This window comes from Chrysochloris asiatica, unplaced genomic scaffold, assembly GCF_000296735.1.
Source record: "Chrysochloris asiatica unplaced genomic scaffold, ChrAsi1.0 scaffold00014, whole genome shotgun sequence".
In the NCBI taxonomy this organism is placed as follows: domain Eukaryota; kingdom Metazoa; phylum Chordata; class Mammalia; order Afrosoricida; family Chrysochloridae; genus Chrysochloris; species Chrysochloris asiatica.
In genome coordinates this window covers 13,715,312-13,726,848 of record NW_006408532.1, presented here as the reverse complement: position 1 = coordinate 13,726,848, position 11,537 = coordinate 13,715,312, and the positions used below count along the sequence as shown (strand labels likewise).

The window sequence follows — 11,537 nt, the reverse complement described above, 5'->3', positions numbered from 1 at the left end:
TCAATATAATCAGCCAAAACGAGGCCAAGGGCCTACTATGGATCAGCACTGGAGCACTCACTCATCTATGACAAGAAATTTGGAAGATAGCTACCTGGTCAACTGATTGGAAGAAATCCGTATTTGTGCCCATTCCAAAGAGACATGATCCAACGGAATGTATAAATCATTGAACAGTATCACTGATAGCACATGGAAGTAAAATTTTGCTGAAGATAATTAATTCAAAAGCAGTTACAACAGTATATCAACAGAGAACTGCCAGAAATTCAAGTTATATTCAGATGAGGACGTGTAACTAGGGATATCATTGCTGACATAAGATGGATCTTGGCAGAAAGCAGAGAATACCAGAAAAACGCTGAATTGTGCTTTATTGACTATGCAAAGACTTTTGGAAAACTGAATACCCACTGAGAAGAATGGGTATTCCAGAACACTTAATTGTGTTCAAGAGAAAATTGTACATATACCAAGCAGCGGTTGTTTAAACAGAACCAGATGATACTGAATGGTTTAAAATCAGGAAAGGTATGTGCCAGGATAATATTATCTTATCACATTTATTCAATCTGTATTCTGAGCAAATGACCCAAGAAGCTGGATTACATGAAGAAGAATGTAGCATGAGTTTTGTAGGAAGACTCATTACCAACCTACAGATAATGCAACCTTGCTTGCTCAAAGGGAAGAGGACTTAAAATACTTACCAAAGAAGATCAAAAAGACTCCAGTCTTCAGTATGGATTGTACCTCAATGTAAGGAAAACAAAAATCCTCACAACTGGGACCAATAAACATCATCATGATAAATGGAGAGAAGATTGAAGTTGTCAAAGACTTCGTTTTGCTTGGATCAACCATCAACACCCATGGAAGAAGCAGCCAAGAAATCAAATGACGTATTGTATTAGGCAAATGTGCTGCACAAGACCGCTTTAAAGTGTTCAAGAGCAAAGATATCAGTTTCAGGACTCATGTGCATGTGAGATTTGGACAATGAATAAGTAGGATTATAGAAGAATTGATGTATTTGAGTTATGGTTTTGGAGAAGAGTACTGAAAGTAACTGCCAGAAGAGCAACAAATCTGTGTTGGGAGAAATAAAACCATGCTCCTTAGATGCCAGGATGGTGAGACTTTTCTCTCATACTTTAGACATATTATCAAGAGGGACCAGTTCCTGGATAAGGACATCATGCTTGACAAAGTGGAGGGTCAGTGAAAACGAGGAAGCTCCCCCAATGAGATGGATTGCCACGGTGGCAGCAGCAATGGGCTCAAGTTTAAAAACAATGGTGAAGATGGTGCAGGATTGAGCAGTGTTTTGTTCTGCGTGCATTGCTGTGGGCAGGAACCGACTCAATGGCACCTAATAACAACAAGTATTGTAAATAAGGAACACTTGTGGTTTAGTGAGTTAAGTGTTAGGCTGCTAACTGCAAGGTCAGCAGTGATGTGGCTGTTTGTTCCTGTAGAGATTTACAGTCTTGGAAACTCTAGGGAGCAATTTTACTCTGTCCTGTAACAGCACCTGCAGACAATACAGAAGCAATGAAGCCACATCTCACTCTTTGTGCAAAATAAAGACTCCACCCAGAGGTGCCTCCAAAGAAAGATCCGGTAATCTACTTCCAAAAATTCAACCACTGAAAACCCTACAGAGCACAGCTCTGCCCTGAGACACATGGGGTCACTATGAGTTAAAGTCAACTCAATGGCAACTGGTATCTGCCTGGAGGGGAAAAATGGAAGGCCATCTTTAACACACACACAGAACAGCCATCGGTCAAAGACTAAAGGCAACTGGTGAACAGACACCCCAGCTTCTTTATCCTTTGGAAAGGAACACTGAGGCACATGCTTTATACCGATCACCAGCATTTCTTAGTTGGATGAAGTTCCACTCTCTCATTGAATAAACTACTCATACTTAAATCCTGGTCTACGCCCCTCTAGTCCTACCCCACAATCACTGTTGTTCATTCATCAAACAAAAACATGCTTGACAGAAACAGGCCACTCAGGGGAGAGGCTGACCGTTACGTAGCGTTTCTCTAAGGTTCCTTATGAACTGTTACTCCAGAAGGTTCAAGGGGTGCAGGCATAACCCAGAAACCTGCTGTGATTGCAAACTTCAATGAAGTCGCATGTGTTGTTTTTTCTGTGTGTGTATTTTCTTTTGTTGTCAATAAGAACATACATAGCAAAACACATACCAATTCACTGAACATCATCAGTGCTATTTTACATTCTTAAATTTGTACAGCCATTCTCATTCTATTTTTCTGAGTGTTCCTCATCCATTAACATAAACTCACTACTCCCTAAGGTTCCTGTCCAATTTTAAGTTATGTTCTGCATTTCCCCCCTTTTGATCAGGATTCTTCTATAGAATCTTTTATCAGAAATGTTGTTTTGATAACCTAATTTTTTCTTAATTTTTCATTCTGCTGCAAAATATCTAGAAGTCCTGGTGTGACATTGTAGGATAAGCACTGGACTGCTAACTGTAAAGCAGCAGTTCAAACCATCAACTGTTCCTTGGGAGAAAGATGAGGTTTCTCTGCTCCTGTACAGACTTATAGCCTTGGAAACTCTCCACAGGGTTGCTACGAGTTGGAAATGTCTCAATGTCAATGGGTTGGGCTTGGGTTTACATAATACACATTATGTTTTAATGTAAAACATCCTTCCCCAACCCCTAATCTTTGGGGAAAATTGGTATTCCTAATCCCTGTGGTGTGTCTACATTGCAGTTTGGGGTCCTTTCTCTAGAATTTTAATGACTGGCCCTTGGAATTGCTCTAATGCCCTACGTGAAGAACGCAGTAAGAAGCAGATCTTTGAAGGCACCTTGGCATGTACACAGTTGTCACTTTATGCAAAATGAGCTCCCACAGGAGAATATAAACAATGGGGGAGGACATTCCTAAACACCTTTACTCCTTTATGGACACAGAATCAAATCAATGGAGCAAGTCAGGAAAGCGGAGGATCGTGAACAGTCTGCAGAGTCATTATGAACATATGACCCTTCAGTGTTATCTTTCCTACTCTTGGTGTTTCTCTCCCTTTTTCTAGCACTTTGTTTTTTGTTTTTTTTTAACTTTTTATTGTGAACTAAGTGAAGGTTAACAGACAAGATCATCAACTTTATATTCAACAAATTTTACGCTTTGTTTCATCTCAATGATTACAATCCCCTCCCTGCATCAGTTAAACTACTTCCTCCCTGTGGCTCCCCATTTACATCTTATATTTCACAAATGAACAACGCCATAATATTAGATGTACACATACAAAACAAAAAATAAATATTCATTTAAATGCCCAAAGGGCACATTTTTGCAAGCCAGCCTCCTGCCTGCAGGTACACAGCCTTTCTCAGTCCATGGGCTTAGAGTCCTCAGCAGCTCTATCTTTCCATGCCATCACCTTGCCACCATCTCTGCTATCGCAACTTTTCTAGGTAACATCTCACGCTCTGCTTTCCTGATGGTCCTGGAATCATCAGTTCCTGAAATGAAAGATGAACTACTCCCCACTTTTGGTTACATGTCTTCTACAATTACAGTTGTGACCATCACAATCCTGCTAACAATTACTCACAGTTGAATCATAAAATCCTACCACCATCATTTTACCAGATCCATCTGGAGAAGAGGAAAATTATTCAGTGAAGATTCGACCATACCCTCCTTGTTCTGAAACTAAACACACTCATGAAAGTTTGTCAGTCACTTTGTGCCTTTATAGTCCCCCATTTTTGATAGTCAATGTCTAGACTGCCATCCCCATCAAGCCAATGCAGAGAGGAAACAAGCTTGTTCCTTGATATGAAGAATCTTTCTATTCCAGTTGGAATTTTGAACAACTGTATCCATAAGCAAAGGTCTAGTTCATCAAATTATAGCAATTTATACTTGCTAACAGTATCAAGCATCTTTATCTTTATCTGGTCGAGTTCTAATCAACTAGCCATCCAAACTAGGTCAAATGGGTATTAGCTGCAAGTTTGGGAGTTCACACATGTCTCCCTGCACTTGAGACCAGCTGGCCACTTCACTCTCAGCTCTAGCCCCCAGTGGCTAGGTCAAGAGCTCATGGGCTTGGGAGTTCACACATGTCCCCTAAACTTCAGACCAGCCAAGCAAACAGACAAACAAATACACAGGTGTCCTATCATGGTTAAGGTTCTAGAATATATTCCATTGAGTGTCCTAATTGACCCAGGAAGGGTTCAAGCGTGTTCCATCTTTATGCTGTTTTTTACAAACACTTTTCCATTGCTAGTTTGTGTATTAGATTTTCATACACTTGTGAAAAGAGGACCTCTTCAGAATTTGTTCTGTCTAGGTAAACAATTCCCCATGTGATATCCTCAACTTCCTTTTTCTGTGCTTTAGACACATGGACCACACATGGCTGTCAAATTATCCACAGGGGTCTGGTGGCTTACAGACCTTGGTACTCCTCCTCCTTTTACATTCTTCATATGGAGTGGTCAGAAAACATCTTCTATTCCAAAAAGTGTCAAGGGGCTTGTAATTGAAAAGAAGGAAACTTTGGATGATTAACATATGAGTTTCCTTAGCAGTTTCCCAATCAGTTGAGAGCAGGGAGGGACCTGGGTATTCCATCCAGCAGGAAATCGTTGGCATCATTTTTTCTATGTTAAGCGCTTCAAGCACATCATACTGCAAAGATCCATTTTTATCTGCTCTATCTCAGATTCTGGCTTTAAAATATCATCCTGAGATATGACTCTGCAATTTGGGAGGTGTTTCTGCAAATTCTTAGCCAACATTGTCTTCCCACCATTTGTCACATCACTGATTCCAATGATAAAGATTTTCATAATTATGTCTTCCAGGCTCCAGTTTGAGTTAACGGTGGATGTGATTACCAAGCGTGTGTTTGACACTAACTTGCCACAACCCCTCAATTTGCTAACCGAGAGGTCCACAACCCATCTTCCCACACCTCTCCCAGGTTACTGGGGGGCCAGGTATTAAGCACTAGAGGTTACATCTTGCTCCTGCGACCCGCCTGGCCAGGGTTCAGCCCCCCATCTCTTGATGATTTTTCTAGTTCTAAATTTTACATTAGGTTTTTAATCTACGTTGAGGTTGTTTTTGTATCTGGTGTGAGATATGGGTCTTGTCTTGTTCTTTTGCAAATTGATCTCCAGTTCTGTCAGCACCATTTGTTGAAGAGACTATCTCTTCCCCATTTAATGTGTTTTGGCTCTTTGTCAAAGATCAGTTGACTGGATGAATTTATTTCTGGGCTCTCAATCATTTTTTCTTAATGTGGGTTGAATTGTGTCCCCCTAAAAGCTGTTCAACCCCTAACCATCAGTACCATGATCAGTGGAGATGTAACCCTCAGAAACACAGGACTCCAGATACCAGCTTGGCCAGCAATGGAGAGACTCATCCATAACTGATTTGGATAATATAGAAGATGAGATTTGGACCTTTTGAGTTGATTATACAAGAGGGTTTCAAAAGTTTATGGGATTACTCAATGCACCATAAAAGCTAAGAAAAGAAGTTTATGGAAAAATGTAATGAAAAGATAATGGAATTTTTCCATTAACTTTTTGAAACTCCCTGATATTAAGATGTGAATTTTTTCTGCTTAAGAGTTGATGCTGGAATAGGTTAATACATTCTGGTATGCTGGGAACAAGCAAACATATTTTGGGCATAAATTGGAGGGGAAGGGTTGTTATGGGTTGAATTGTGTCGCCCCTGCCCCCAAAAGGTGTATCTTAACCCTTGCACCTGTGAATGCAAATAAGGATCTTGCAGCTGTAATTACCTAAAATGAGGTCCCACTGGAGTAGGTTAAATCCTAATCAAATGACTGCTATCCTTTGAAGATAAGAGAGACACACACAGAATGCCATGTGATGATGAAGGGTGAGACTGAAGTGATGCATTTACAGGCCAAGGACACGAAGGATTCTGGCAACACCAGAAACGAAGAGAAAAGTCATGGAAGAAATTCTATGGCCTTTAAACAGAGCACGGCCTTTGGTTTCCAGCTTCCAGTCTCTACAACTGTGCAAGTATACATTTCTGTTGTTTAAATCCTCCAGTTTGTGACAATTTGTTTCACTAGCCCTAGGAACTAAAACAGTTTGTTATACTCCATGGACAAGGGCAACTCAGAAAGTATTGCTACTCGGGTTCCAGTTCATACATGCACAGGTTAATTTCAAAACAAATGTATTTAAATATGTCTGTTTGCATAGGCTGAATGGGTAAGAGAGAAAGAGTGAAACATATATAGATAGATTTATATTTCCAAGAAATATATGAGTTTGAAAAAGTGTATTTGTACATGAGTATTTACCATTCTTGCAAACACAACAATGAATGTAGTAGAATATACAGCAGGCAAAATGATGAAAACTTCCTAGATATTATCAGTATCTTAAAGCAATGAGTTGTTGGACCTGGGGACTCAGGACCATAGCCTCAGGGAACACCATGGTCAATTGGTATAGCCTAGCCCACAAAGGATGTTCTACATTCTGTTTGGGTGAGTAGCCTTTGGGATCTTGAGAGCTCATGTGTGGTCATCTAAGGTGCAGCTATTGGTCTCTCCATGTATGGAAGAAAGAAGAGTGATGAAAACTGAAGAGGCTTGGAATCAATTAGTCCAATGGACTAATGGAACATACGAACATCTGTCCCTGCAACTCTGAGACCAGAAATAGACGGTGCCCAATTACGACTGTCAGCTGCTCTGAAAGAGATCACATTAGAGGGTCCTGGTCAGAGTGGAGAAAATGTAGAACAAAACTCAAAATCATTTAATAATGATTTTTAAAAGACCCATTTACTGGCCAAAAAGAGACTAACCTGACACTGTTGCCCTTCAACCACCCTTCAGGTCTGGAAAGGAACTCACCCTTGTGACCCTATCTTCAGTCAAGCAGCAGATAGGTTTATGGTGGGGGTTAGCAACGCTGATAAGGTATGGTCACCATGGAATGGTCAATCATTTCAGGTCAAACGGGCAACATTTTTCTAAGGACAAAGTTCAAAATGGTTGGGAAGGAACGTGGAATGGAAATAGAAACCACAGGGAGGAAGTGGAAAACTGTTGTTGCATGCAAAGTTGATGATCTTGTCTGTAAACCTTCACTAAATTCACAAAATTAAAAAAAAAATTTAAACTGTACCTCTTTGATCAGTGAGTGGCTGCAGAAAAGTTTGCTCAATAATGTATTTGTCTTAATGTCTTCAGGGTGCCTTAAAACTTGGAGAGAAAAAAACAGTCCCATCCAAGCAGTGGCTTCATGGGAATCTGCTGGAACAGTTACATTCAAGGCAGAGAGGTCAGCTCAGAAGGTTATGGTGGCTGCTTTTTGGGATTTCAAGGGAGTAATCTTAATCTATTTCCTCTAATGACAGAAAATAATAATGGAGGCTTATTATGAAGAAGTTTTAAGAAAATTGAAAATTGCATTAGTGAGAAAAAGGCCAGGAAAGGTGCTCCAAGGAAATGCTTTTGCATCAAGACAATGCACCAGCTCATTCTTCTAGGGAAGCAAGGGCTGTCTTAAGAACATTTCGTTGGGAAATCTTGCCCCATCCACTCTACAGTCCTGTTCTTGCCCCTTCAGGCTTCTTTTTGTTTCCAAAACTCAAAGAGCATTTAAAAGGAACATGATTTGAGTCATGAGGAGGCCAAAACTGCCCTTTTGATATGGTGTCAATGGAAGAACACAGAATTCTTTGGGGAAGGGTTGTTGTTGTTGTTTTGTTAGGTGTCATTCAGTCAGTACCAACTCATAGCGACCATATGCACAACAGAATGAAACACTGCCCGATCCTGGGCCAACCTCACAATTGTTGCCACGCTTGAGGCCACTGAGGCTGCCACTTGGCCAATCCATCTCACTGGGGGGTCTTCCTCTTTTTCTCTGGCCCTCTACCTTACCAAACATGATATCCTTCTCCAGTGACTGGTCCCTCCTGACAATATGTTCGAAGTATGAGAGACGAAATTTGGCCATCTTGGCCTCCAAAGAGCACTCTAGTTGCACTTCTTCCAGCATGGATCTGTTTGTTCTTTTGGCAGCCCATGGCACTTTCAATATTCTCCTCCAAAATCATAACTCAAAAGCATCAATTCTTCTATGGTCTTCCTTACTCACTGTCCAGCTTTCGCATGCATAAGAGTTTATTGAAAATACCTGGCTTGGGTCAGGCGCACCTTAGTCTTCAAGCTGACATCTTTGCTCTTCAACACTTTAAAATGGTCTTATGCAACAGATTTTCCTAAAGCAATACGTTGTTTGATTTCTTGACTGCTGCTTCCATGAGTGTTGATAATTGATCCAAGAAGAATGAAGCCCTTGACAACTTCAATATTTTCTCCATTGGTAAGAATATTTTTTATTGGTCCAGTGGTAAGTATTTTTGTTTTCTTTACATTGAGATGCAATCCATATCTAAGGCTGTGGTCTTTGATCTGCATCAGTAAATATTTCAAGTCCTCTTCACTTTCAGCAAGCAAGGTTATATCATCTGCATATCGCAGGTTATTAATGAGTCTTCCTCCAATCCTGATGCCACATTTTTCTTTATATTACCCAGATTCTCAGATTATTTGTTCAGCATGCAGGGGAAGGGTTAGAGAGATGGAAAACCACCTTCAGGAGTGTATAGACCTAGATGGAGGATAGGTAGGAAACATCCTGATAGTCTCGTTGAATAAAGATTTCTGATTCTGTAGCGATACTTTTAGTTACTCTCTTATATTGGTGACGTTGATTTGGTTCCACCGCATGACGACTCCATGTGTGCAGAGTAGAACTGTTCCACAAGGCTTTCAAGATTGTGACCTTTGGACAGTAGATTGCCAGACCTTACTTCAAAGGCACCTCTGGGTAAGTTTGAACAAACAACCTTTCAGTTAGTAGCCCAGAGCTTAAATCCTTCCCAGAACAAGGCAGAATATGAGTAAAAGGGGGACAGGGAGGCCCTGATGGTCCACTGGGCACACTACCAGATGTACTCAAGAACTCTGATTTCATGCATCACATACATGCTGGAGTCAGATGACCTCCCAGCCCCCTCTAGAGTCCCCCTTGCCCACTCCCATGTTTACAAAAGGGCTGAGACCTGTATTTAAAGGACACAGCAAACAAAATCATCACAGACTTGGTCAGTGTATACTCTCTTCTATCCATAAAAGGTGGCTTTTAATTATGGTTATGCAATTTTTAATCAGTGCCTTAAGGATTACTCAGAAATCCAAGGTACTATATGAATTACAGCACTCAGGTTCTAACATGGTGATTGTTGTTAAGTGCTGGGGAGTCAGTTCCGACTCATAGTGACCTGTATAGGGCTTCTAAAGGAGTGACCAGTGGTTAACAATTTTTGACAGTACCACACCAGGACTCTACAATATGGTGTTCAGCACTGTAGGTTAATGAGCTGGGCTGCAAAGTTGGTTTGAACTGTAAGGTCGGTGGTTCAAGCTCACCAGTCGCTCCTCGGAAACCCTCGGAACCAATTCGACGGCACTTAACAACATTACTCGGTTATGAGTATTATCGCGTTTCTAACTCAACTAAAACACAAGCTTAACACTTTTATGTCAATTCACATTATAAAGGACCCTGTTATGGATTGAATTATATACTCCTTCCACCCCCCTTAGAAGCTAGGATGGTGAGACTTTGTCTCTCATACTTCAGACCTGTTATCAGGAGGGACCAATCCCTGGAGGACACCATGCTTGGTCAAGTGGAGGTTCAGCGAAAAAGAGGAAGTCCCCCAACAAGATGGACTGGCACAGTGGCAGCAGCAATGGGGTCAAGCTTAAGGATTGTAAGGATGGTGCAGGACCAGGCAGTGTTCCACTCTGCTGTGCAGAAGGTCTCTAAGAATTGGAACCAATTCATCGGCACTTAACAACACCACCTCTCCACCCTCCCCCAACCCTCAATAGGCTCTAAATTCTAACCTTTATGCCTGTGGTTTTAATTCCACTTGGGATTGGGTTGTTTTGTTATGTTAATGAATAGTCATATAAGGTGTCATATAAGTCAATCTCTTCCCACTGCTCTGGATTCTGTCACATAGCAACTCTACTGGACAACAGAGACATATTCTTGTTCTGGTGCGACGCTGTTGGCTAATGTGCTGGACTGCAAAGTTGGTTTGAACCTCAGGCTCCATGGTTCACCAGTCACTCCTTGGAAATCCTCTTCTGGGTTGCTATGGGTCAGCACTGACTCGATGGCATTTAAAAACAATAATCTTTTGGCACTATAGGATCAATGCTAGACTTCAAACCACAAGCCTGAAGTTCGAAACCACCAGCCGCTCCTTGAAAAACCTATACAGGGTCGCTATGAGTCAGAACCAACTCGATGGCACTTAACAATAATCTTTATAGAAGCTGAATGCCACATCTTCCTCAGGCAGAGCAGCTGGAAGGTTTGAACTACTGAGCTTCTCATTAGCAGCCAAGCAATTATTAACCATTGCTACACCAAGGCACACTGGAGTCAGTCTCTTACAAGGTATAAAGAAAGCAGAATAGGACAAGAAAGTAAGCAGACGGGGGAAGAATGAAAGAGGTTAACTCATAAGGGGAATGTCCAAGAGCAGAATTCATTTCATGCATCAGATGAAACAAAAACCTTCTTCCAGAGCTGACAGAGAGCAAGTCTTTTCCCTAGAACCCTGAATTTGGACATCTAGCTTCCTAAACAGTGAGAAAATAATTTTGTTTGTTAAAATCATCACTTGTGGCATTTGCTATAGATGCACTCGAAAACTAAGACCCAAATTGAATATATTTATGATTCAGATAACTCAGGCCTCGTGGTGTGGCACTGTGGGGTCAGCACTGGACTGAGAACCACAAGGTCAGCAGTTCAAACCCACCAGTCGTTCCTCAGAAACTCTACACAGGGTTGGTATGAATCGGAACCGGGTCAACGGCACTTACAGCAACAAATGATTCAGACAAGTCTAAATTCCTAGGCTGCCTTGTTTAAACTCTACACATTAATTTAGCTTTTAGACAGTGAATGTTGGTGAGTGAATTGATGAAACCTTTCTAGGTAGCAATTTGGCATTGAACACACCCAAAGCCTTAAAAATGTGCCCATGCTTTTAACTCAGTAATTCTACTTCTGAGAAATTTCCTGCAGAAAACGATTACAAATGCTCACTATTGGTGTTTGAAAATGGATTCCATATAAACACGGGAAAAAATAATGCAAACAGTCAACCACAGGGGAACTGCTTACCTATGAAGCAGGCATGTGATGTATTGTTTTATAGTTATTAGTAATAATAAGGAGCCCTGGTAGCGTAGTGGATTACGAGCAGGATTGCTAACCGCAAGGTCAGTAGTTTGAATCTACCAGACACTGCAAGGGAGATAAATGAGGCTTTCTGCTCCCATAAAGAATTACAGTCTCAGAAACCTACACAGGGACGCTATGAGTTGTAACTGACTCAGTGGCACACCCACCACCATTAGTAATG

General features: G+C 41.1%; 1 pseudogene; it reads right to left on the bottom strand.

Annotated features, from left to right (window-relative positions):
• Positions 1-4,272: 4,272 nt before the first annotated feature.
• LOC102817191 lies at positions 4,273-4,861 on the bottom strand (annotated as a pseudogene).
• Between the last annotated feature and the right edge of the window lie 6,676 nt (positions 4,862-11,537).